General features: G+C 45.5%; 1 protein-coding gene and 1 non-coding gene across 3 annotated transcripts in view; one reads left to right on the top strand and one right to left on the bottom strand.

The window, feature by feature from the left end:
- The window catches only part of KLHL29 (kelch like family member 29), a 331,437-nt gene that overhangs the window by 52,700 nt on the left and 256,350 nt on the right, over window positions 1–22,387 (top strand). The window lies entirely within an intron of this gene.
- Window positions 18,534–18,640, bottom strand: LOC112578309. The gene has a single exon (XR_003102601.1). It is a non-coding gene; the product is annotated as a U6 spliceosomal RNA (small nuclear RNA).

Here is a 22,387-nt window from a genome sequence, read left to right as displayed (position 1 = left end):
ATCCCAATCTAACCACAAGGGTCCTTTCAAGTGAAAGAGGGAGGCAGGAGAGTCAGCGTCAGAAAAGAAGATGTGAGGAGAGAAGCAGAATCTGCAGTAATACAGAGGTCAGCTTTGAAGATAGAGGAAGTGGCCACAGGCCAAGGCTTGCAGGCAGCCTGTCAAAGCTGAAAAGGCAAGGAAGTGGTTCTTACCTAGACCCTCCAGAAGCCCTTGCTGATACCCTCATTTTAGCCCAGTGAAATTCATATCAGACTTCTGACTTCAAGAACCATAAGATAATAAATTTGTGGGGGTTTTTTTAAGCCACTAAGTTTGTGGTAATTTGTCACAACAACAATAGAAAACTATTGCCAAGCCCAGAGTCAGTTGGGAGGGATGTACAAAGAGTGCATATGGGAGCCTTGGTTCACTGGGGGTTCATCTAGGGAACAGTCTACCCTTAGATCAAGATACATTTGACAAACCAGAATATCCTAGGGTTTTCATCATGTAGTTATCTTGCTCAAAGTTAAATATTTTTGTGGGTATGTATATACTCGGTTGCTAAGTCATATCTGACTCTTTGCAACTCCATGGACTGTAGCCTGCCAGGCTTCTCTGTCCGTGGGATTTTCCAGGCAAGAATACTGGAATGGGTTACCATTTCCTTCTCCAGGGGATCTTTCCAACCCAGGTATTGAACCCACATCTCTCGAGTCTCTGGCATCTCCTGCATTGGCAGGTGGATTCTTTACCACTGTGGATGCCTTATCAATTTTCCTGGTCAAGATGCACAGTTCATTATCTATGTTCTATAGTTGTTTCAAGCTAAAATTGTTATTGCCATGCTGAATGGGACAGCACTTTTAGACCTTAACTTATTTTGGAATTAATGTAATATTCTTTTTCCTTTTCCCAATTTTTATTATGAAAAATTTAAGCATAGAGAAAAGTTAAAAAAAAAACCAATACAATGAATTTCTGGATACCTACCACCTAGATTCAATCATTGTTAGTATTCTGCCATATGTGCTTGATTTATATATGTGTGCATATTTATCTATCTGTAGATATATTGAGATAGATAAGTAGACAGCTAATAGATAGGGAGAGAGGTGTGGGTTTTTTATGTGGAAGTTTCAAACATCCCAACTCTTCATCCCTAAATACTTTAGCATATGTATCATAACTGTAAGGGCATTCTCTGGTATTACCACATTGCTATTATCACAGATAAGAAAATTATTAATTCCCCACTATCATCTAATATTTGGTATAAATTCAAATTTCCCCAGTGGCTAAAGCATATGTTTTTTAATAGCTTTTTAAGAATCCATTCATACAGATCATTTACTTAATGTCTCTGTAGTCTCTTACTCTAAAACAACCCTACACCTTTTTTCTCTTTTCAGGACAGACTTTTTGAAGAGACCAGGCTACTTGGGTTGGGAACATCCCACATCCAAGTTTTGCCCAGTTATTTCTTTCTAATGTCTGACTTGTCCTCAATCCACTGTATTTCCTGTAAATTGAAAGTTGGGTTTCAAGGTTTGATTGGCTTTGTTGACACTTTTGTCAAGAAAACTTCATAGATGACACTGTGTCCTTCACGTGTCCTCATACCCAGAGGTACATAATGTCAAGCGTCCCCTATTGGTGAAGTTATGTTTAATCACTGGGTTAGAAGTGATGACCATCAGGTCACGTCATTGCTGAAGTAAGTTTTTTCTCTGTGCGTGCATGCATACTCAGTCTTGTCCAATTCTTTGTGACCCCATGGACTGTAGCCCACCAGGCTCCTCTGTCCGTGGGATTTCCTAGGCAAGAATACTGGAGTGGGTTGCCATTTCCTCCTCCAGGAGATCTTCCAGACCTCAGGATCGAATCCACATCTCCTGTGTTTCCTACATTGGCAGGTGTATTCTTTACCACTGAGCCCCCTGGAAAGCCTTTTTCCTCTGTAATTGCAAATAATCTTTGGGGTGATATTTTGGCACTGGGCAAATATGCTGTTTCCAATAACTTTTCACCTAGTGGCTTTTCCATACCTCAAGAACCCTTACCCAAACCGATTATTTCAGGTATAGAATAGTTATTTTTCTAATTCTATCATTCTTTCTACATTTATTAGCTGAAATCGGCCCCTTCCCAGTTTTAGGCACAATATGTCCCAGACAGATTTCATATTTTCCTTGTGCCAGACCTAGAATCAGCCATTTTCCTGAGGCACCCTGGTTCTTTTTAGTGTGAAATTTAAAACTAACATCTAGGCCCTAGGGATGCTAATTCTAAGGCCATTTAGTGGATAGAGCCAGGAAACTTATTTATTTAACATGTTAAGTGTTCACATTTGTATTTCCAATTCAAACACTCACGGCTTTTTCTTCTTCGTTTTATTTGTTTGTATCTCCTTAAATGGAAATCTTCAATCCATTTTCAAAACATTAGCATATTTACTTTTTTGTACTAACACACATGTGAAATAGTTTTCAACTTACAAGACCCATATTGTTACTAACAATAAAACTGCTGAGTGAAGTTTCTCTTTACACTTCTTTTGACTTTAGAATATATCCTATTATGAAAGCACAGTCAGAGTGCTGTGTTCAAAAGTCATTCTTTGTGTAATTGTGTTATCAATTTGATAACCAGCTTCATTTGTTGACATTTGTCTTGGATTATAGGGTTAAAATTAAATTGTTATTGTTCAGTTGCTTAGTCGTATCTGATTCTTCCGCGACCCCATGGACTCTAGCCCACCAGGCTCCTCTGTCCATGGAATTTTCCAGGCAAGAATACTGGAGTGGGTTGCCATTTCTTTCTCCAGAGGATCTTCCCAGCTCAGGGATTGAATTCACGTCTCCCACATTGGCAGGTGGATTCTTTACCACTGAGCCACCAGGGAAGTCCATAAGTTAAATTAATCCTTCTTAAATTAATTTTTTGGGGAAATGCAAAGCATTTACATGGTTTAAAAGTCAAATTGCATGCTGCAGTCCATGGGGTCGCAAAGAGTTGGACATGACTGAGCGACTGAACTGGAACTGGACTTAATAATAAGGTGGTTGTTATTTAGTCACTAAGTTGTGTCCACCTCTTTTGCAACCCCATGGACTGTAACCCAGCAGGCTGCTCTGTCCATGGTATTTCCCAGGCAAAAATACTGGAGTGGGCAGCTATTTCCTTCTCCAAGGGATCTTTCCAACCCAGGAATCAAACTTGCATCTTCTGCATTGGCAGGTGGATTCTTAACCACGGAGCCACCAGGGAAACACATTTAATAAGGTAACCTCAGAGAAATCATGATTCCGTATCTGTCTTCTCCATCACATCCCTCAACATACGAAACCCTTTTGTTAGCTTGTGGTTCTCTTTTTTGTATTCACTCTCATTTCCCCATCTTTCTTAGACTGCGGTAGCACAGTGGGAGAAGGTAAAGGCACCCCACTCCAGTACTCTTGCCTGGAGAATCCCACGGACGGAGGAGTCTGGTGGGCTGCCATCTATGGGGTTGCACAGAGTCGGACATGACTGAAGCAACTTAGCAGCAGCAGCAGCAGCACAGTGTCTGTGTTCGTCCTCTCCTTGCTTTGTCCGCTTTTCAGTGCAGCCTGCAAGTCCCTCCACATCAGCCCATCCTCCTCTCCCTAGCTGTGCTGCTCCTCCTCGTCTCAGTGGATTCAGCCAGTTTCTATCCATGGGTTGTTTCTGAGCTTTTCTTTTACCAGCAATGCCATAATCAGTCACCTCTAGCATATGCTTTCTCACACATGAGAAGGTATATACCTTCAAGTGGGATTAATGGGTCAAAAGATAAAAACATATGCAATTTTGCCAGGTATCTCTGAATTCTTCTCTCTGGGAGTTGTACCATTCTGTATTCTCCCAGTGATATATGAGAAGGCCTGGGTCTCCACAGCCTTAACCACAAAATGCTTGCCACACTTTTGGATATGTGCCAATATGAGTAAGAGATGGAATTCCAGTTTAGTTTTCATTTATACTTATCTTATTAGGGGTCTGCCATCTATGGGGTCGCACAGAGTCAGACACGACTGAAGTGACTTAGCAGCAGCAGCATTATGAGTAAGGTTGAGCATTTGTTCAGGTCTAAAGGCCATTTCCCTTTCTCTCTCTCTGAACTGTGTACACATTGTGTTTTTCTGTCAGGCATTTGGCCTTTTTCTTCTCAACTTTAAGAGCCTTTCCTAATATTATCAGAGATAAAGGTATCTCTGATAAGAGTTGCAGATGTCTTCCTTTCTGAGTTTTATCATGTCTTTTGGCTCCACTTGTACTTTTGCCATCCGTTTGTCTTATTTTTATGTAGACAAATTTGTCAATCTTATATTGCCTCTGGATTTTGAGTCATAAATTAGAAAGGTTTCTCCTCTATCAGGCTATCAAGGAATTCATCCATGTCATCTTCTAGTTCTAGTGTAATTCCATTGTTTGTTTAGATCATTCAATCCATCTAGAGTCTATTCCAGGGAGTGGTATGCAATAATGGATTCAAATTTAGGTTTTTCCAAAAGCCCATGCATCTTTCCTCCACAGGTTTGAGATGCTACCTTTATCACATACCAAATTTCCACATGTACTTGGGTCTACTTGCCTATTTTCTGTTCTGTTCAAGGATCTGTCAGACCTGAGATTCATGTAGATCATCTTGATCCACCTTTGGGAGGAAAGACCATGTGTCTCTGTCATGTCCTTCCATTGTCCAGGGTCAGCCCAACCCCAGAGGATGAAAGCTCATGACTGATCACTTAACCTCAGCATGGAGTAGCTGTGGTCCGTACAATCAAACTGTGATGGACATCCCAGCAGACTCTCAGCAACCCAAATTGTACCAACAGCTTTGCTAAGGGCAACAGTACTTAGAGAGAGGGTCTAGGGAACGGTCAGTGCATCTAGTCCTCAGGAGTGGATGCTCTAAGAGCTCTTCCTGGGTCATGCTGGACACTTAGGTAATGTGTTGTAGTCTATACTGGGCTTCCCAGGTGACGCAGTGGTAAAGAATCTGCCTGCCAATACAGGAGATGCAGGAGACATGGATTTGATGCCTGGGTTGGAAAGATCCCCTGGAGGAGGAAATGGCAACTCACTCCAGTATTCTTGCCTGGAAAATTCCATGGACAGAGGAGCATGGTGGACTATAACCCGTAGAATTGCAGAGTCAGACATGACTGAGCACGCATACATACACACACACCAGTCTATACTCTGTTGGCTCCCTGTGGAACTGCTTTTGGTAAACAACCCTCTGTTGACTCATATGGTCCTGTGTTGAGAGCTGTGTTAAGGAAAAAACTGTGTGAAACTCAAAGGTATTGTTGAGTATTTACTATACCATTCTCTCCCTCTGGTTTTATCTTATTTTTGGGGTATTTATCCTGATTTCTTGATTTTTTAAAATTTTACTTGTATATTTTCTCAATGCATTTTTGCAGACTGTTTTGAAGTAGAGGGATATATTTTCGAAGGAGAAGGGAAGGAAGGAAACTGCAAGGAGGATGGTTTGGCTCTGCTAAAATATGTAAACAATGTACCGTCCTTGATTTCAGGCTAGATTTACTGCACTTTTCAAAGGAACTTATCTTTGACGGGTTTACCTAATGCAGAAAAACACCTTTGCTTCCAGGTCAAGCAGCTTTCATCCTTTAAATCTCACCATTTTAGAACAGAGAGGAAAAAATGCAGACGGATTTTAAAGGCTGATACAGGTTCAGACAAGTGTTTTAGTGACTAAAGTCGGCTTGAGGCATTTGTGTTTGACTTGATTGAACACATCTGCACCCTGACTCACCTCTGCCATCGGTGGCCCCCCCGGGGTAAAAGCTGCATTGCCAGGTGGAGCAGACGCAGACCTTTCTGTTGGCCTGCATCACCATGCTGTCACTGTCTCCCTCACTTCCTGGTCCTCCTCATTTGGTCCAGCAGCCCTTTGAACCTTTGTGGAGACCACACCACAGCTAGGAAGTCTTGGCTGCCTCATTCCCTTTAAATTCCTTTACTCCAGTCTCCCCAGCTCTGGGCTTAGCTTGCACCTTAGGTGACAAAATTGACCTTTCCTGCTTCATAAATTCATTCACCTTTCTCACAAGTGTGCCCAGAATCCCAGCACTAGGACAGCCCTCCCTGAGTGGCCTGTAATATCAGTCCTGTGGGGAGGAGGCTGGCTGGGTAGGACATGTCCTTGCCCTTCAGTGCTGCTGAGAGAGATGGCCTGGGCACCAGCACTCATGTTGCAGGCTCTGCAGGAGGCACAGTGAGGGGGCTGTGTCTTGACACTGTTCCGTGGGGAGCTGTAGGTAAAATAAACCTCAGAGAAAAACATGGTCTGAAAGGATACATGCACCCCAGTGTTCATTGCCGCACTGTTTACAATAGCCAAGACATGGAAGCAACGTAAGTGTCCATCGACAGAGGAATGAATAAAGAAGATGTGGTACATATATGCAGTGGAATATTACTCAGCCATAAAAAAGAATGAAACAATGTCATTTGCAGCAACATGGATGGACCCAGACAGTGTCATACTGAGTGAAATAAGTCAGGCCAAGAAAGTCAAATGTTGTATGTATAGCTAATGTGCAAAATCTAAAAAAATTATACAAACGAAGTTATTGACAAAACAGACTCACAGTCTTAGAAAACAAACTCATGGTTACCAGAAGGGAAGGGGGAGGGATAGTTAGGGAGTTTGAGATTGACATGTACACACTGCTATATTTAGAGTGGGTAACCAACAAGGATCTACTGTATAGCACAGGGAACTCTGCTCAGCATTATATAGCAAGCTAAATGGGGAAAGAATTTGAAAAAGAATAGATACATGTATGTAGATAGCTGAATCACTTTGCTGCACACCTGAAACTAACACAACATTGTTAATCAACTGTTCTCCAATGTAAAGTAAGACGCTAAAAAATAAATAAACCTCGCAATGAAACCCCTGCCACCTAATTGGCTTCACTGGGGACTGCTAGTTCAAAGCATGTGACTTCCGCCGGTATTCTGCTACACTCTTCATCTTTTTCCCAAAGTGATGGCACTGCCCTCTGCTCCCCCAGATGTGTCTTCCTTTGGTGTCTTGTCTTCCTGTTCTTTTAAATGTTTGAAAAGAGAAAATAGCTTTTCTGAAATCATTGCTTGGGAGGTGCCTGCATTTGTTGCATTCAGTCAAACATCCTTGCAAATATTAAAAAAAATCGCACAGAAGCCTGCCATGTCTTCTGAACACTAACAGCTGCCTTGGCTCAGACCCCGCTGACCCTTTGTGGCTGGCCGTGCACCCCTCAGTCTCAGTACTTAGGCCTTTGTCATGTCATTATTCCTTATCCAAAAGCCCATCTTTCTTATCTGAAAATCTGAAATAGGGAAAGCTCTGTAAACAAGAAATCATTTGACAGCAAGTTCAGTTCAGTTTAGTCGCTCAGTTGTGTCTGACTCTGCAACCCCATGGACTGCAGCACGCCAGGCTTCCCTGTCTATAACCAACTCCTAGAGCTTATTCAAACTCATGTTCATTGAGTCAGTGATGCCATCCAACCATTTCATCCTCTGTCATCCCCTTCTCCTCCTGCCTTCAATCTTTCCCAGCATCGGGGTCTTTTCCAATGAGTCAGTTCTTCACATCACGTGGCCAAAGTATTGGAGTTTCAGTTTCAGTATCAGTCCTTCCAGTGAATATTCAGGACTGATTTCCTTTAGGATTTGACAGCAAAACCTGACCTAAACTGCCATGAGGCCACTTGGAGTCCTTATTTATCCCAGTAAATGTAAATAGTCCTATCTTTTACTATAGAAATGCTAATATACCTGATTCTGGGGTACTGTTTCAGAACCTCCTGGAAGTATCATGAGGTATGACATTCATATTCTGAACTCCAAAGTAGATCTGGTCACAGGGACTTGGAATAAGGGACTGTGACCTGCATAAAACCAGAGACTCGAAATGCCTATAATTTCATTCCATGTGACTGACAAAGTAATTCATGGAGACAAGTGACCCACACCAGGAAGAGTAAAAGTATATGATATCCAAGACTTTGAAAATATCCAAATGCAATCAGTATACTAAGAGCTTCTTCATCCCTGGAATGTCCACAAGACATGCATAAGGTTTAGAAAAATGTGCCCAAATCAGATGTAACTAGATGTCACACAGTCCCATAATTTGTCAGTGCTGGGTTCCCTGACACCAGCAAGTTTCTAGAAATCTAATGATAATAAGATTTTAGATGTTTTCCGTATGCCAGCACTGTTCTAATTGCCTGATATGGATTAGCTAATCAAATTCTTTTGACAACCCTTCAAAGCTTAAACTATCTCTCTCTCCCTTTACAGATGAGGAAACTGAAATCCAGAGACATGAAACGTATCCACTGCAATTCAGAAGCCAGAAAACACAAACTCTCTGGCTATTTAAGCAAAGGTTACCAGATGGGATTAGGAGTTTCCAGGATCATTAGAAGGCGGGATCTAGGCTCAGTCTCCAGAAATACTCACACTATAGACTGGACCTCCAGGCCTGCTACTTCCACAAGTGGGAAGGTTGGGAATCAGGACCCCAGTATGAGAACTAGCGACCTCAGAAACACCCACCTTCACTGCCACCCAGAGACCGGGAGGGGTCACCAAGGCTGTCGCTTCAGTGTTCTATCTGCTCCGTGGGTAGTCTGCTTGCCAACACACCCACAAAGCCAGTGACTGGTCTCACCCCTACCTGGCAGGAGAACAGCAGAATCTATGATCATATGGCCTCACCTCATTTCCTTGCCCTCTCAGATCATATTCAAGCACATTTGTTTGGTAGAACCAAAAACACATCTCAACCCCTGGAGGTGCAAGGGAGTAGGCCATTTTAGCGTTCCTGCCTTTGAAACACAGGAGGAAGCTTGAATGGATGTCAGCTGAGCCAATCTATGGTTTCATGCATTAACTAACTTCTCAAAGATGACACAGGAGTGGTGCAACCAGGATTTGAAGCCAGACTGGTTCCAGAGTTTAAGTTCTGTAAATTCTACCACCTCTCCATGAGCTCACGCCTGGCTCGACTGGCCCCCTCATGACATGTCTTCTCCATGCTCTCGTCCTTCAGCAGGTCTACAGCTGGTCCAGATGTCTGTATGGTTCACAGGGGCCTCTAGCTGTAGACTCTGAATTTGAGGGGGCTGAGATTGATGATCTCCATCTACCCAGGATTATCCCCATCTGTCCTATATTGGCTGGCTGAATCAGTTCCCTAGTGACCCAATAGTACCATGCAACATACCACCCCAAACCTCAGTGACTGAAGACAATAAATAGTGAGTGTTGCTCATCTAGTCTGTAGAATAACATTCTTCTGGTTTTAGCTGGGTTCATTCATGCCTCTGCGGTCAGCTGCAGGTCACTTAGGTGGCTCTGTTATCTTGGCTGGCCTCAGACTTGGGTTGGGCTGACCTATCTCTGGCTGGGTAGGCTGACTCTCATCCTCCAGCATGATTTTAGAGTGGCTCTTGAGAAGTGAGAGAGGAAGTGGGAAAGCACATGTACTTTTCCAAACCAAACCCCATGGCCATGCTCAGAGTCATGGCGGAAATTTCCATGGATACAAAGTTCCAGGGCAAAGGATGTGGATACAGGGAGGGCATTGTGTCAACCTTAGACACAACATCTAACCTCTCAGATGAGCCCATTCACCTGGTGCCACAGAAAACACTGTTTAGAGGCTTTCTAGCGGAGAAGGCGATGGCACCCTACTCCAGTACTCTTGCCTGGAAAATCCCATGGGTGGAGGAGCCTGGTAGTCTGCAGTCCATGGGGTCGCTAAGAGTCAGACACGACTGAGTGACTTCACTTTCACTTTTCACTTTCAGGCATTGGAGAAGAAAATGGCAACCCACTCCAGTGTTCTTGCCTGGAGAATCCCAGGGACAGGGGCGCCTGGTGGGCTGCCGTCTATGGGGTCACACAGAGGCAGACACGACTGAAGTGACTTAGCAGGGGAGGCATGGAGGGCCAAGGCTTCTAGAACCCCACAGCATCCAATCCAATGCAGAGCTCAGCCCCCAGGGGCTATCTGGCAAGGTCCTGCATAAACTGAATCGCTGGTTCTTTTGGCTGGTTCCGTTTTGTGCTCAGGCCAGACTGGCAGCTGACTCGGAGACACAGCCCCTCGACTCAGGGCTTCCGCTTAACAGAGCTGCTGCTCAACAAAGACAGTCTCTTGACATCTCAAGCGGCATGTCTGTTCGCTCGCCAATTAAAAGGCTCATGTCCTCAATGTGACAAATGCCAGGGAAAACAATTCTGCAATTCAGAACACAAGTGGGGAGAACACGAGCGAGGTAATCACGAACCAAGCGCCGGCCTTGTCCTCGGCGTTCATCTGGCTTCTCAGCGAGACGGCACGACTCTCCCAAGATTTCCTGGGTCATGCCAGCCACTGTGCCCACACTGCAGGATCATGTGAAGGGTCAGAGTTGTTTTTCCGTAGCTTAGATTTCGGCAGGCAGATCTTAACGTTTTCTTAATCCATATTTAATAGCCTGACAGTGCTGCCGGGTGGCTGTGCTGTGAGGACAAAGCGGAGATGAGGTCCCTGTGCAGCTAAGCCCTTCTCTGCCTATCAGGACAGGCTGCCCCAGGCCTGGGTCTGAGGGTCAGAGAGCAGCTCTGATATTGGAAGACCGTAAGGAAAGCAGGTGTTCCTCCCAGGTTTTCCTCTGGATCAGCTATCGCCCCAGGTTCCCCCAGTGAAAGCAGAGTTGTATATTCCTTGGTTTATATCCAGGCTCCTCAGTCCATGGGATTCTCCAAACAACAATATTGGAGTGGGTTGCCATTTCCTTCTCCAGGGGATTTTCCCAACCCAAGGACTGAACCCAGATCTCCTGCATTACAGGCAGACTCTTTACCATCTGAGCCACAAGGGAAGATTTAAGTTAAAAAAAAAAAAAGTAACAGCTTTATCGAGATATAACTCACCTCCCATGCAATTCACCCATTTAAGGTGTACAATTCAATGTTTTTTTTAAATAGAGTCACAGATACATGCATCCATTACCACGGTCAATATGTTCATCACCTCGAAAAGAAACCCATGCCCATTAGCAGTCACTCCTCATTCACCCTCCCCCCAGCCCCTGGGAACCACGAATCTACTTTCTGTCTCTGTAGGTTTCCTTATTCCGGACATATCAAATGAATGGCATCATATAATATGTGGTCTTTTGTTACTGGATTCTTTCACCTAGCTTTAACCAAGTACACTTTTTGAAGTTTCATCTTTGAAGGCAGATGAGTAGGTTTGGATCCTGGGTCCACAGCCAGTTGGCTATGTGGGATTAGGCAAATGGCTTGACCTCTCTGAGCTTCAGTTTCTCCATCTTACTATGGGGAGCGTTCCAGTATTAACACACACAAAAGGCTTTGAGCCGTGCCTGACATACAGGCTTTGGTCAAGGGGAGTTTTTAACCATCTTTCTCATCCTAGCTGTCCCTAAACTCTGTTTGGGGGGCCCCACCTCTCTGTTTTCATTCCCTCAACAAACAATTTCTGCAGTCTGCACCACTCTCCCCACAGGGGCTGCACCTGGGTCGCCCTGCCTATGCCTTTCAAGTCCTCACAAATGTGCAGAGCCTCCTGCACGCCACCCCTCTTCCCAGGCAGTCTCATGGCCCCTCTTTGGGCTCCAGTGTTCACAATAATTCAGGGAACATCACCTGGAGGGCCTCCGCTTTGTATCCTCAATGTTTCTACTCCGCAACTGGGAGAGGATGTCATCACAGCCCTGGTGGAAAGGAACCTCCCTCCCGTTGCTGCTACTTGTCCATGTGCAATGATACATTAATGTTAGTATTATAAACCATAAAGTGACACAGACACCTTTAGAAAGGTCACAGGGTAAAAGAAAAGGAAATCTATCCCTCCAGCCTGAACATGTACTGACTTCCTTCCATCTCCAGGTGGGTAGAATTTTATGAGACCAGCGAACTCCACTGGGGGGACTCTGAGAAGACAGAGTTCCCCCATCCCAGGGAATTCCCTGGCAGTCCAGTGGTTAGGACTCTGCTTTCAAGGCTGAGCATGTGGGTTCAATCCCTGGTTGGGGAACTAAGATCCCACAAGCCGCATGGCCCCCCAAAAATTTCTTTTAAAGATTTCTCCACCCCAGAGCTCTAGAGCAGTATTTCTGTGTCATCACCCCATTTATATTGGGACTGTGGTTTCTTTGTGTGTTTTTATATCTTTTCCATGTCTGGGTTTGTCTCCCCTGAGAGCCTGTAAACTTCTAAAGAACAAGAACTCTGTTGTCTCCCTTTATAGGAGTCTGTGTTTCATAAGAAGAATAAGTAAAAGAAAAAAATTTTAAGGTTTCTTATCTATGCACACAACCTTCTCTTATTGACGTAAGGATCCAGTGTCTCTAGAAATTGCCTTGCAAACACTTCCCCTCACACCATGGCTTAGTCCTCATGTTCACCCAGTGGTGTCTTCTGCCCCAGAACTGTGTCTGTGCTGTATAAGGCAAAAGGAAAATTCAGCCAGGGCCAGCGCTGGGTCAAGAGGTAGGATGTCTCTGAAGCTTTAGGATTTTGTTTGCTTATACTGCATATCCATACTGAGACTTTTCAGAAATACTATTGAAAATAAAAGTTTCCTTCTTGCCATATGGGGACTCGGGGAAAGAACCCACCCTCTATTCTGGGCCTTTGCTTTATTTCAGACACTCGGAGGATGAAGAAGGAAACTTTTGGTGTAGTAACCAAGGCATCGTCATGGCCTGAGACAAGGCTGTAGTAAATATTATAATCAAGTGGCTCACTTTTACTGCATGCCTACTGAGTGCCAGGCCCTTTTCTAAACATCACGTTCTCTCCTCCCACCTTTACAAAACTCTGTAAAGAAGTGTTGTTCATTTGCCAGTAGGGCAACTGGGGCATCAACAACCTCAAAGCCCCACACTAGTCATCATGGCACCAGGATTCCTGCCATACCAGCCACACCTGAAAACACAGAATAATGACCTCAAAGCTCAGTCCTTCTGGTTTCAGCCATCCTCCACGATGGCCAAAGCGTGTGGCCCCATTTTCCCCCCAGAGTCTCATAAACATCCTTGTGAGGTCAGGAGCAGGGTGTGCTCATCTGGGTGTGTTTCCACCCCATGGACTGTAGCCCACCAGGCCCCTCTGTCCGTGGGATTTCCCACTCAAGAAAAATGGAGTGGGTCGCCATTTCCTTCTCTAGGGGATCTTCCCAACCCAAGGATCGAACCGGTGCATTGGCAGGCAGATACTTTACCACTGAGCCACCAGGGAAGCCCCAGGAGCAGGTCACAGGGCCCAGATCTCCAGGGAGTATAGGTCCAGGCCTTGGGTGCACCCACTCCTAATCTCTCGCATCAGTTGCTTCTTTCTTAACAGACAAAAATAAAGGGAAGGAACCTATTAAATCTGCACCACAGTCCCATGGAGTTCAAGTGTTAACGTCCCCAGAAAGGTTAAGAGATGCTCCAGATTAAATCAGGCTGGGAAGTCGCATCCCTACCTCAGAGCATTGCAGGGCACATTTGTTGTTTTTCATACTTGGCCTAGCACAGGACATCTGTGGTGTGAATAGGGGAATATGTGGCTTTATTTTCCCAGTGAAAGCTGGCGCTCCCTTCAATTCATGAACGTAGGCGACAAACCACAGTAGTATGTGGCTCTGTCACCCGTAGGGATCACAGATATTTTCCTCCTTGTTGCACATGTCTCAAAGTATCATTTATATTCACCACTACTTGGAAGTTACAGTAGTTTTAAACACGATTCTTAAGACTTCCCTGGCGGTCTAGTGGTTAAGACTCCACACTTTGCAGTGGGTGGGGGGCGGGGTGGGGTGGGGGGCAGGATGGGATGTGTGTGTTCCATACCTGGTTAGGGAACTGAGATCCTACATGCTGTGCAGCACAGTCAAAAAATCCAATTAAAAAAAAATGACTCTAGACTTTATTATTTAATGCATTGATAGAGAAGGATATTTACTACATTAACATTTTGTTTTTAACATTTTGATAACTGTGTTTAAATGTAACAGGTTTCTTGAATCATCCTATGCAATTTATTTTATATATTTAAAAGCATTATTCTGAAAGGAGTCTACGGGCTTTTCACCAGGCTGCCAAAGGTGTCCATGGCACCTGGCTACCCTCTACTCACAGTACCCAGAAAGGCACTTTGGAAGGATTGAAGATGGGAAATTCAGGGGGAGTGCCTTACACACACACACACACACACTATCCTTGATCCTCATACACACAGGGGGTGCTTTGCCCTGGAACCAGAGCCCCTGCCAGCTCCTGGCAGCCCGGTTCTCTGAGCATCTCCAGCAATGGAAACCACTCCTGACTCGCAGCAAAACACCGCTTCGTTTAAGCCAGAGAAACACGATTTATTACCAGCATGTTTTCAGTTCCAGGCGATGCCTTGAAAAGGTCAGCTTATATGAATATTTAGAAAAAGCAGATCATAAAATAAGAGAGACTTGGTATTTTGGTTATGTGTTTTTTTCCTTTGATGAAGAAAATTCAAGCTTGCTCTTACCCTGGGCAAACTATTGTACTTGTTACTCGACCTGCATTTCCTCTTTAAGGAGGAAGATGTCCTAGGACAGCATTTGGGGAAAAGATATATGTCATGGGAATTGTACAGCACTTGAAACTGGGGCAGCAAGCCCTGAACATGGGACCTACTTGTTATCTACTGTCCGTGAAGACAGCAAATGAGGAGAACATGTCTGCTTCGAGGGGCCTGTTCAGTGCCTAATTGTTTTGTATTTGTTTCAGCTGATGGCCACTCTTTTCATTAGGGGCTTTTAACCGGTGAGTCATCTTTTGAAAATACAAATTTGATGGGGCCAGTTCTTCTTTTAAAATCTCTTGGCTCCCCCTTGCCAGAGGAGAAAGTACAAAATCCTTAACCTCGAGGCCAGGCCTTTCATGCTCTGACTGCTGCTTTCTTGTTAGCCTCATGCATGACTCTCCTCTCCCTTCCTCCCATCCCTTCCCCTCCCATCCTCTCCCATTCACACAGTGATGATTTACTGGATTATATTGTACAGTGAGCTTTGTAAAAGAGTAAGCTAGTATTTGTATTATTTATTTCATGTAGTAACTTTTAAAAATAACTTTATTTTTATGCTTAGTAGGATGCATTTTCTTTAAACCCTGAGGTTTTCAATCAGCCTCTAAAATGTAGTCTTGATGTTTTATGTAACCTTGATAAACATTCTTTACAAAATTCTGGGTTTATTTTTGAAAAGATGCAGATTATATATTTTAAAGCAATTATTTGTTCAGCTTTTTCTGCCCCCTTTTCTAATTGTATCAGACAACTGAATAATGACTTACTTAGTTCATTTGCACAATCTCTGATGATGGCTAGGAGGCTCAGCTCATAGTGTCCCTGATTTTTGCTGTCCCTCGATTCTTGCTTTTTTCTGGTCTTCCCTCTTTCCCAGATCTCATCCACAGTGATTATGCTCTTCAGATTCCATACGAGCACTATCTCTTGGTTCCCTACTGCCCACCAGACTCTATGCTGAGTGCCAAGTGTAGAATGTGGAAAAAACAGCCAGGCTGCCTCCCCCTTGACATCTCATTCCACAGAGCCTGACACTTAAAAAGAATGAAGACTTCTATGCAGAGTTTGACAACTTGTAGAAACAGAAGGTGGGGGCACATTTATTTATTTATTATCTCATGTCCATACCCCCACGTGCAGTCAGTTTGTAGTCTCTGGAGAAAACTCACGGTGAATTTAATAAGACCTCCCTTTGATGCCTCCAGAATAGACACTTCTCAGGTCTGGCTCCTTTTGGTAGTGTTTGCCTTTAGCCTCTTAAATAATCAGTAATAGCATTTTGTTTCACCTCTAAAATTAGACCACTTCTACAAAGTTTGGCTTTTATGAGTGATTTACAGTGCTCTTTAAAAAGGTTAGCTAAATATATATTTTATAAATGCCATGTTATTCAGAGTTACAGTTCAGGTCTGAAACAAAGCTTGTCAACTTAACCTATTTTAGCTTAAAAGTGTTTGTAGCTTTGCTTGGTTTGGTTGGTTGTGAGCTGATTTACGATTATTTTCATCATTGCCATCATCACCAGTTTAATTCATCTGTTTTCAGTGAAGGCTTTTGTTAAAGTCAAATAAATAAGTAGAAATCCAGTGAATGTAACGTATTTTTGGATGTGAATTGTATTCATCTTTCTGCTCAAGAACTTCCTGGGAGGGCAGATAAGTTTGCCATTGCGTGAAGCATCCAGGGAGGAATGGTATCCTGTTTTCCTTAGTTCTACCGTGACATAGTCAAGCATGTTCTTTAGCTCATTATTAGCCACTGTCATACACTGAACTGTGTATCCCCAAAATTGATATGTCAAAACCCTAACCCGGAGACCACTGAATGTGTCTGTATTTGAAGACAGAGCTTTTAAAGATGCCATTAAAATTTAAGTGAGGTCATATGGGTGGACCCTAATCCAATCTGACTGGTATCTTTAGAAAAAGAGGAACCTTAGACTCACAAAGACACACCAGGGATGTGTGTGCACAGAGGAGAGACTGTGAGGACACGGCAAGAAGGCTGCCATCTGCAAGGCAGGACGAGCAGCTTCAGGAGAAGCCGAAGCTGCCGCACCTTGACCTTGGACTTCCAGCCTCCAGAACCACGAGAAAACTAATTTCTCCTGTTTGAGCCTCCCTATCTGTGGCATTTCATCTTGGTGGCCCCAGCTGACTAAGACAGCCACCAAGCCTATTTCAAAGGATCCCACTTCAGAGCAGAGTCCTGTGAGATGACACGAGCTGGCATGCTCTCTGTCTTTGTCCATGGGGAAGTCGAGGCAGAGGAGACTCCAGGCTCTTGATGCAGTGGGGCAGCAGCAGGGCTGAGGGGAGCCACCTCTGCTGGACCCCCTAGCAGGGTCCCCACCTGGGGGCCCAGTGCACCTAGAGCTGTGCCAGGGACCCGGGAGGATTCAGGGAGGAGGGCCTTCTAGAATCCTCGGATCAGTGATCTGGGCTTCACCCAGGAGTGTTCCTTCTCTTTCCCCTGGATCTTAACAAAACATCTGAGCACTAAATCTGAAACTCTTTCTCTAGTAGAGCCACGTGGTGCCTGCGTCTAGCACCCACGAGTGAGGAGCCGGAAACGTTCTCCCACGCCAGCTCTGCGGGTTGCTGGCTACTTGTGCTTGGGTGTAAATGCTCACATTGCGTCTTCTGTTCCTGCCACATTTAACGCTTCAGCCTGGATGCAGCTTTATCTCTGCTTTGAGAATTTTCTACATCTTATTTATAAGTATTAAAATTCTGGAGTCTTCCCCCACTGGGATGGCAGCACCAGAAGAAGCCCGCATGGAGTCCAGGAACCTCCAGGCTGGCCGCTGGAGGCACCTCGGCTGGTCTGAAATGTGCTGACAGGGCCCAGCTGAGCCAGCATTGGATGGAGGGAGGTGGGAGGCAGGAGGCACGGTCACTCTAGGTCATGCAAGACACAGAAGAAGCAGGCCTGGGCAGGAGGGAGCTGGGCGGTGGCCATCAGCATCTCAGGTGTCACGGGTGGTGCAGCTGGGATCTAGGGTGTTCTGAGGCCCTTCCGCCTTTCTTAGGTGTTTGCCAGACCCTCCTATGTGCTTTGTGCTATGCGTTCCTGACCCAGGGGTTGGAGCTGGGAGAGGTGGTGAGAGAGATGGGAGAGGGCAAAGCACCCCTCATTTGCAATGGCGCAGGGTAGAGAGGAAGGAAGGGCCCTCATGCAAATACAGTGAGCAGTACAGGATGATGTTGGATGAAAGGCTGAATTCAAAGTGAGCTCTGAACGAGAAATGGCCAGGTCTCTGGGGGCTGGAGTAGGGAAGGTAATCTTTTATTCTGGATGGAGGCTGCAGTCTCCTGGACGCCTTGGCAAAGAGGCAGGAGGAACAGCCAGGTCTGTCCTTGGGTCTGTCATGTTAGGGGTTTGGGGCTTCTGGGCTCCTTCCCCACCTAAGACCCCACTGTGTAGTTGAGACTTCTCATGGAGTCCCCATAGTGTCCCTAAAGTTGGGGGGTGGGCTGCGGAGGCACTCTGACATTCCCTCTTCCTTCTTTAATCCCTAAAGGGATTGTGACAGGGTCAGGCAGATATGGGATGGCCAGGGAGAGTTCCCCTGCCTCAGAAGCAGCCAGGAGCAGGGGCCTCCATCGTCAGATCAAAGACCCATTCCTTACCCGTGGTGACCTGTTGGCTGGGAACCCAAAGAAAACTCAAGGATCCCCACTCTTGGGCAGAAGAATAGGGGTCGGCACGTCGGTAACAGCCCCCAGTATTCTCATGCAGGCCTGCAGCAGCCAGCGCTGTCCTAGAGAGGGCTCATTTGAGCCACTCAGCAGACAGCAAGGCATCTATTAGAAACTCATTTATTCCTTGGCCGTTTACGCTCCACTTAGCGAATTTGTTTGGAATGCCTGCTTTCTGTTAGACACTAGTGCTCCAGCCTAGAGCAGGGGATGGCAGCCTTTTGCTTTTTCTTTTGAAGTACGGAACTCTTCACGTATTTGTGTGTCATCCTTGCGCAGGGGCCATGCTAAGCTACTCCGTATTGTTCCAGTTTTAGTATATGTGCTGCCAAAGTGAGCACAGGCTTTGTCTATAGAGTAAATATTTGGGGGATTCCCGGGTGACTCAGTGGTAAAGAATCCGCCTGCCAATTAAGAAAACTCAGGAGATGTGGGTTTGATCCCTGCGTTAGGAAGATCCTCTGGAGAAGGAAATGGCAACCCACTCCAGTATTCTTGCCTGGGAAATCCCAGGGACAGAGAAGCCTGGCTGGCTACAGTCCATGGAGTTGCAAAGAGTCAGACACGACTGAGCAGCTAAACAATAACAGCAAAAATACTTTAGCTTTGAGGGCCCTGTTGTCTCTGTCGTTGTACTCACCTCTTATGCAGCAGAAGCAACCACAGACAGTACACAAGTGCATGGGTGTAGCTTTGTTCCAGTAAAACCTGATGGACAGGCACTGGCCTGGATTTGGCCCAGAGACCACAGTTAGCTGCCCACCCTGGACTGGAAACACAGGTAAACAAAAGCAGACGTGGGCTCTGTCTGTATGGAGCTTACACTCTAGGCAAGGAAGACAGGCGTTAATCTTATAATTATAAGCATAAATTATAAGTATGAACCCAGGTACTAGAAAGGAGAGAGACCCTGTCTATAAATAGGAGAGTGATACAGCCTCAGGTCAAGGCAGGCTTCCCTTGGGAGTTGATACTTGACTTGGGCTCTGAATCAGCATTAACAGGTGAAGAGAGAGGAAACAGTGCACAGAAAGGCCCTGTGGCAGGAGTACGGAATATTCTGGAAACTGAAACATTGCCAGTGTGCAGGAGCATACAAGAGGACCAGGAGCAGGGGGGTGAGGCAGGATGGAAAGTAGTCACCAGTCCAGGCACAGCCTGGAGCGGGGAGGCTTAAAAGCAGGGGAGGAAGAGGATCAGATGTGCATTTTGAGAAAAGTCTCTCTGGCTGCATCGGAGAAAAGCAAGTGAGGACTGTTGCAAGAGAGGGAGACGGCTATGGAGGTAAAGAGAGTTGGATGGAGATAAAGATTTCAGAAGGAGTGTGGATGGGGTGGCGATGGAGGGAGAGGCTCCTAGGTGTCAGGTCTGTCCAGTCGATGGTTAGCGGCGCTGTCTGTCTACCAGAGCCCTGGGGAAGTCCCTGATGCTTTGCCTTGTTTGGGTCAGAGGAAGAGGCGTGGCACATTGAGTTGCCTTTGAGACATCAGAGTAGAGGCGAAGGATAAGCAGTGAGATGGACAGATCTGGAATGCAGAAGGAAGGTAGGAGCTGAGACCATGTGTTTTCAGGAGCCATCAGCACATGGAAGGTAAGAAATGCCCTGAGCATGGATCATGTGAGGAAAGGAGTAGAGTTAAAAAAAAAAAAAAAAAGGAAGAGAGCCTAGAGAAAATCCTCAAGGAACTCTGATATTTAATAGCCAGAGAGAGAGAAGTGTTCCTGCAAAATAGAATGAAACAGTAACCAAGGGAGTGGGGGGGAACGTATGAGATTGGGAAGAAAGTGTTTAAGCAAGGTTTATGTTCAACTTGTACACACAGACTGACCACTGATGCCCAGAGACTATTCTGACTGGTCAGTGCATCCACTGGCCAGTGCCGGTGCCATCCCAGTAGTTTATATCATGATTGTCATCCCTGCTTTTAAGGAATGATCATCAGTATGGAAATCTTCTGGGATGGCAAACAGCATGAAAAGTAGAAACCTTCTATTGCATTCAGCACAAGTAGTATATATTGGTGGGGGCTTCCCTGGTGGCTCTAGGAAAGAACCCACCTGCCAGTACAGGAGACATAAGAGACACGGGTTCGATCCCTGGGTCAAGGAAGATCCTCTGCAGGAGGGTATGGCAACCCACTCCGGTATTCTTGCCTGGAGAAGCCCATGGACAGAGGAGCCTGGCGGGCTGTGGCCCATAGGTTTGCAAAAAGTCAGACACAATTGAAGTGACTCAGCATGCAAACACATATATTGGTGACCTTAATAGGAGAACTTGAGGGGCAGTGATGGGCTGAGGAGTGAACTGAAGAAGGAATTGGAGGTGAGTTACCGGACAGGAGGCCCAGGAAATCCCTGAAGAATTTTCACTGGGATGCAGGGAAGCTGCATCCAGAGAATCCAGAAGGGGATGGAGGTGGGAAGCTGAAATTTTTTTTATAAGATGTTAAATGATGAGACGGACTTATTGGTTCAACACACCTTCTGTGTACTTAGTCACTAATCAAACTTGTGTCTATTTCATTTGTTGATTCATTATTTGATCCAACATTCTCATCTCATCCTTGGTGGAGATGTTTACTATGTCATGAGCACCAAATTCATTTTGTTTCCTTCTTTGCTTTTCCACAGGCATTTGTTGAGCACTTACTATCTGTCAAGTATGGGACTAGGTCCACTGATAGAAAGATAAGTAAGTTAGAATCTGTGTGTTCAAGGAACTTATAGTTTTGTGCAGTGGTTATCAACCAGGGATAATTTTATCCCTTCCCTTGCCTGGGGGACACTGGGCAATGTCTGGAGATATATTTTGTTGTCATAACTTGGGGTGGGCATGTGAGAGGGAATCTAGGAATGTTACCGGTACCTGGTGGGTGGGGCCAAGGATGCTGCTAAATGTCCTCTCATGCACAGGACAGTCCCCCATCCCCCAAATTAATATCCAGCCCAAAATGTGAATAGAGCAAAAAGCACCTCAGTAAATGGTAACTGCAGGAGCACAGAGGATAGGTACATAGGCACCACCATGGAGCTTGCCAGGCAGGAGGTGAGGGACAGACATGAGGGGACAAGGTTCCTGCTTGGAAACTTCCAGTAATGCAGTATGGGGGCACCATGGCCAAAAAGGCTAAAGTCACTAGAGTAGGGCTGAGGCCACAGATACCTTACCGAGTATTTGGGGGGTTTTGTCTATTCAGTAGGAATCCTCTAAAGGGTTTTCAATGAGAGGAAACCAGATTTGGGTCTTAGGCAGATCATTTGGGGGACAGACAAGAACAAGCAATAAGCACTAACATTTATTAAGAACCTACTGCGTGTCAGTAGGCTTCTGAGTACTTTCTTGAATACTTCGTTTAATCTACCAGCAGCCCTATGGGTAGGTGCTTGTTTTCCCATTATACAGCTGAGGAGACTGAAGCAGAAGGTCAAAATGTGGATGAATGGGGAGGCAGTCCTTGACTGAGACTGAGCTTGTGCACAAGCCTGAGACAGCCTGTGGTTTTTCCCACCTCCCACTTTGGGTCTGGGCTCTCGGACCAGATTGGAGCGTCCACAGGGTCTCAGTTCATAATTCATATATCCCAGCTCTCCCTGCAGCTGCTCCCAAAGTTCACGCCTGCAGCTTTGAGAAGTGTGGAATCGAAGTAGCCAGTTTAATTCTTCCTGAATAGGAGTTCTCATGGAGCTGTTAATTTTTTAGCGACTTTGTGGCTGAAATGCCCCCATGGAAAGAGAAACACTTGCTTCTGGGAAATCGTATTCACTCTTTGCTGCCCGAGACCTCTAAGTGGACCCCAGTGACCTCATGTAGCTTCCCGATTAGGACACCCTGCCTCACTATCAGATGCACCTTTGCTCCTCTATTTTTGCTGGAGGTAAGGAGGGGGAAAGTGCATTTGTATGACTTATAAAGTTTAAAGTACATCTCGGGACCCAAAGCCACATCATTAGCCAGCACAGATCTTGCTTTCCTGGGTTTTAATTACAGTGGCTCCTCCTCCCATTATCTGGGCTCCCCTGGTGGCTCAGACGGTAAAGCATCTGCCTGCAATGCGGGAGACCCAGGTTCGATCGCTGGGTCAGGAAGA

This window comes from Bubalus bubalis, chromosome 12 (assembly GCF_019923935.1).
Source record: "Bubalus bubalis isolate 160015118507 breed Murrah chromosome 12, NDDB_SH_1, whole genome shotgun sequence".
Taxonomy (NCBI): domain Eukaryota; kingdom Metazoa; phylum Chordata; class Mammalia; order Artiodactyla; family Bovidae; genus Bubalus; species Bubalus bubalis.
This window is presented reverse-complemented; position numbering and strand designations above follow the sequence as displayed.